A 6,000-nucleotide genomic window follows, 5' to 3' on the forward strand; every position below is an offset into this window, starting at 1 on the left:
AATACAGAACCAGAATATCCTTGTCAGTATGGTTGTCAGTACTGAATTCAAATGGCAATAACTCAGGCTACACAATTCCGTTTGAGGCATTTTTAGATGCGTTAGAAAGCTGAAATAGAGGGTTAAAACTTTCATGTTTTGGCCAAAGGCTGATTTGATACGGATCAAAGTGAAAAATGAAGCCAAACATGTGAAATCTCAAAACTGTCCACAAAATGAGGCTTTTGGCAATCAGGGGTATATCGGTCATTTCACATGTTACAGTACTTGGATCGAGTTAAAATTTTATAGGCAGCTATAAAACACCATTTCCTACAACTTTTATGTTTTAACCTAAGCCTAATTCGGCCTTTAACATACACGAATAAAGCTGGTCAGAACAGAGCAGTTTCAATCCTTAAATCTGGAATTGAATGCATTCAAGGTATAAACTTCACATTTCTAGCTTGAACCACTACTTCAACTTCCTATACAAGAGTATAGACATCTTATGATCTCTAAACAACAAGGAATACAACTGAATCATACAAACCCTAACTCAAAATCCACCAAAACTACTTAGATAATTATCATTAGCCAAGAATTTAAGTTGCTATACAAACTTAAACAAGCTTAAGGGAGAGCAAAATGGAAAAACCAGCCTTAATACCTTGCCAAAGATGCTTTCAAGAGAAACCTCAACCTTTCCTTCCAAACTTTTAGTACCCCAAGCTTCCTAAGCTCCCAATTTAGAAGTTAATCGGTTTAGATTTTCGGTTTTTCTCTCAACTAAGCTAGGAATCAAGATGGAAGGAAGTGGTCTTTCTCTCTTGTTTTTCTCCCTCATGGCTCGGCTGGAATGGCAGAAATGAAGAGGAAATGAAGTGATTTTTGGTGATAAATATGAAAGAAATTGGTTGGTCAACAACCTTGGGATGTTCGCCACTTGTCGCCACCTGTCGCCTCAAGAATGCATCTTGAATTTTTTTTCTTTTCCTTTCTTTTTTTAGTCAAGAATTTTGGCTCTCTCTCTTGGCTGATTAGGGATGATATTTTGGTACTAATGAAAATGAGATTAAGTTAATAAAGTGGTGGTCAAGTGGTGTGTTCAATCGGTAGTGAACGGTACACGTCATGTGACGACTGGAAAATTTTCTTATATTTTTCTTAAAATTCCCTTTTATTTGGAATTTATTACTTTAGAATAGCCTTACTACTCATTTGCCCCCTAATAAGTGCAAATAAACATAGAATCAAGGGTTTTTCCTTTCGTTTTCAAGTTAACGTAAATTAGGATTTTTACGCCTTTTTGTAGTGTAATTATTCGGTACGGAGTGTGTATCAAATTTAGTAATTTAGAGTGAGTTTTAGATGATATTAAGTGTGTGATTGGAAGTGATAAAAATAAGTTAGTGAATTATAAGTTAAAACCCTAGTATATGCGATTTAAGGAAAATCGGCTTGAACCGACGGGTATCGTTCACTACCAATTGAATACACCACTTGACCACCACTTCATTAACTTAATCTCATTGTTATTAGAGCCAAAATATCAGCCCATAATTAGCATGTGATGGCCGAAATTCTTGACTAAGAAAGCCAAGGAAAAGGAAAAAAAAATTGAGGAAGATCTTGGAGTGACACTTGGAGAACATCTAACCCTCTTTGACCAAATTCAAGTCCAAGCTTCTTATCTTTCTTGGACTTCATTTTATCTTCATTTTGCAGCTATGATGGCCGAAAATTGAGAGGGAAAAAGGGAGAAAAGAGCTTCAATTCCATCTTAAGTTTGAGCTTATTTGAGTGAAAAATCAAGAATCTAAACCGATTAATCCTTCCTTTGAGCACTTGGAAAGGTTGGTGTGCTAAAAGATTACAAGGAGAGGTGGTGTATATCTCTTGCAAGCATCTTAGTCAGGTATTATGGCTGTCCATCATGGTTCTTTCCCTTAGTCTTGCTTAAGTTGTGTAGCAACTCATATTCTTGGTTATTGATAGCTATGTAAGTAGTTTTGATGATTATGTTGGATTTTTGAGTTAGGGTCTTGAAGTGTTCAGCTGTATTTCTTCTTATTTAGATAGATTATGGTGTGAATAAACTTAGATAGGGAGTGGCAGTAGTGGTTGTTTTACATGAATAAGAAGATTATCACTTGAATACTTTGAATCCCACTTTAAATCTTTAAGAAGCCCTGTTCTGACCAGTTTCATTCGGCCATGATGGAGGCCGAATTGGGCTTAGCTCAAAACTTGAAAGTTGTAGGAAATGATGTTTTATAGCTTCCTGTAAAATTTCAGCTCAATCGGAGTACTGTATCATGTGAAATGACAAAAATACCCTTGACTTCCATAGGTAGAGTTTTGCGGACAGTTTTGACATTTCATCATTCTGGCTTCATTTTTCACCTTGATCTGTATTAAATCAGTAGTTGGCCAAAACATGAAAGTTGTATTCTTATGTTTTAGCTTTCTAACACATCCAAAAACGCCTCAATCGGACTTTTGTAGCCTGAGTTCTTGTCATTTGAATCCAGTGCTTTTAACCAGCCTAACGGTGGAATTCTGGTTCTGTAATCGGTAAATTTGACCTAGATAAACTATGAAATGGGTTGAGTTATCTACATCAAAGTTGTATTCCTTTGTCTTAGCTTCGAAACAGAATAAATTGTACCCCAATACGATAAGCGTAGCTTCGGTTGTGGCCAATACGCTAAAAGACGTCAAACCTGTCTTTTTGTTCTATGCCTTAAACCTTATTTCCGGTCACTTTTCTAGCTTGGTTTTGTGATGGAATGACTTTTGACCTGTTGAATGGCTATTGTAATGAGATTATTCGTGTGTGATTTTGGGGGCTGATTGAGGAAAATAATGAAGCCATAAATGACTGGAAAATAGGTAAATACAAAGGGCGTGCTGCCCAAATTTGCACTCGAGGGCTAGGTAGATGTACTCGCGACTTGAGTAAGGGTTGAGGATGAAACTAACTTGAATCATCTAAGGTATTCAAGTCTTCTTTCTTAGAGGTATATAAGTTAGAATCTGGCCGAAACTTGTACCCTTGAAAAAATGAAATTTACGACTAATAGAAATACGTTTTCTTCGTTTCTTCGACTCAAATGGAGATTTCAAAGTTTTACGAGCGAGCATAAGTTTTACAAATATTTTACTCATGTACTTTGGTTTAAATGTACTCTTTTCACTTCCAAAACTATATTTATACATTGTCCTAGTAATTATTCGGATTTTCTTCGATTCACCTAAATCTTTGATGGTAGAACTGTAATGTGTTTTCTTGGTTACTCTTAGGGTTCCTTGGTGATTGAGGGTGTTATCCGGAAGGATACTTTGGACATTATTTTGCTTAAATAGGTGAGTGTTCTTTGTTTGTTATGTTTCCATTAACTATATGATTTGTTGTGGATATTTGATTAAATAATAAATGTTTGTTAAAAATGAATTTTGCTAGGCGAGTGTGTACTTTATCGCACTCGACCTAAATGAAAGTTGAAATTTTCAATGTTTAAGTGATTAAATGGTACTTGTGCATGAATGTAAGCCTTTTGGCTGAATTGGGCCCTTGCCCTTCGTTGCCGGTCGACTCGAGCCAGAAGCGGACTCGGTCGGGCGATTTGGTGACCCTGGGTGAAAGTTTGGTATACTCGAATATTACCACATTGTCGGGTGGAGTCTGGCCAATGTCCAGAAGGGGAAGAAATGAAATGAATGAACGAAAGGATGTTTTCAATTACAAATGAAATTTTAAATATTGGAGGAATAAGGAAATGAAAGGAGAAGGAAAGAATGAAAGGCTCCACGTGAGCATGTATCCTTTCAATGAATGTGTTATCATTGCTTCATATTGTAAATGTTCCTGGATTACTTGTTATTACATCATTAATGTCCTTGTTTAAGTTGATTATGTGTCTGGAACCTCACTGAGCTTTTAGCTCATTCCGTTAGTTTTGTTTTCCTTAACAGGGGATGCGAGCAAGGACAAAAGATCTGTACAGACTAGACTAGTTTAGTTCTTTTGAATTTTTGTAATGGTTCTCGCCCTAGCGCTTGGTAAGGGTTGAATGCATGAAGAATTGAGAACCTTTGTATATTTGAGCTGTATCCCTTTTGTTTTAAGTTTGGAATTATTGTTCCACCTGTTCTGGTGGTCTTATTTTCATTTTTACTTGAGGTGTATGAGTGAGTCCCGACGAGAGCTGGGCAGGTGGTCCGCCGAACCTTTTGGTTCGCCTTAGGGGAAGGTAGGGCTGTCACACGTTGGTTCACACTGTTTTTCCTTAACGCGCGTATACTAGGGTTTTATCTTATGATTCACTAACTTATTATTCTCACTTCTAATCACACTCTTAATATCATCTAAAACTCACTCTGAATCACTAAAATTAATACACACTCCGTACCGAATAATTACACTTCCAAAAGACGTAAAAGCCCTAATTTACGCTAACGAGAAAACGAAAGGAAAAACCCTTGATTTTATGTTTGTTTGCACTTATTGTGGGGTGAATGAGTAGTAAGGCTATTAGAAAGGAATAAATTCCAAATAAAAGGGAATTTAAAAGAAAATATAAGGGATTTTACAAGTCCTCACATAGCATGGATCAGTCCAAGAAGGGCTATATACCTATGACTCATGGTATAAGCCTTTCTAAGAACACGTGTTCTAAGACACAAGTTGAGACTAATAAAATGTGTACTGTTCCATATGCTTCGGCAATTTGATCAATTATGTATGCTATGTTGTGCACAAGACCTGATGTCTCCTATGCTCTGAGTGTTATGACCAGATACCAGGCTAATCCAAGTGAGGGTCACTAGACAGCCGTTAAGAACATTCTTAAGTACTTGAGAAGGACTAAAAATTTGTTCTTAGTATATGGAAAAGGTGAGTTGGAACTTAAGGGCTATACTGATGCGAGTTTTCAGTCGGATAAAGATGACAATAAGTTGCAGTCAGGTTTCATTTTCACTCCTAATGGAGGTGCTGTATGTTGGAAAATTTTCAAACAAGACACCACAACAGATTCTACAACAGAGGCTAAATACATTGCAGCCTCGGAAGCAGCTAAGGAAGCCGTTTGGATTAAAAAGTTCGTGACAGAACTTGGTGTGGTTCCAACCATTGTTAATCCAGTTACTCTGTACTGTGATAACAATGGAGCTATTGCTCAAGCAAAGGAACATAGGTCTCATCAGCGATCCAAACACGTACTTAGAAGATTTCACTTAATTAGAGAAATCATTGCCAGAAATGACGTAAAGATAGAGAGAGTCCCCACAGAGGATAACATAGCTGATCCTCTCACTAAAGTTCTTTCTCAAAAGAAACACGAAAGTCATGTATTATCATTTGGACTAAATGTGATGAATGAAGTGTTTTAGTGGAAGTGGGAGATTGTTGGAATGTATGCCCTAAAACAATGATTTTTTTGTTTAATACATTCCTTATTATATTTTGTATTTTAATAACTTCTTCTTTATCTGTTAAATGCTAGATATAACTGATAAAGTCCTTAGAATACTTACTAATGTGATGGTGGTCACAAGTATTGATGACTATGAGACATCAATCACATTTATAGTAATATTCTTAAATTTTCCTCGTCATAGTACTAATGAGATAGGACATCATTAGTACGGAAAGACTAGTACACAATTAGTCTCTACTTAATGTAAGTAGTGATTGTTCTCATCAACCATGGTATATAGATACCTAGGTTAATGTGTAAATGATTTGTAAAGTACAAATACATTGGAATGATCCGCTTAGAGATCCCATGAGGATATCTATCTAGTGCCAATGGTTGTATCTCTTGTGGTAAGTTATGTAAATGATCCTACGACTTGAGATCACCATAGTATCTTGAGTATGAATCACTACATTTTGACTCTATTGCTTGTTACTCATTAAGAGTGACTTATAGAACAGAGATTGGGTGTAGTGTGAAGCACGAAAATGTAATGAGTGATCCAGATAGGATTCACCACTCCGATAGTAGGAGTTGA

The sequence above is a fragment of the Coffea arabica genome, chromosome 9e (genome assembly GCF_036785885.1).
Source record: "Coffea arabica cultivar ET-39 chromosome 9e, Coffea Arabica ET-39 HiFi, whole genome shotgun sequence".
NCBI lineage: Eukaryota > Viridiplantae > Streptophyta > Magnoliopsida > Gentianales > Rubiaceae > Coffea > Coffea arabica.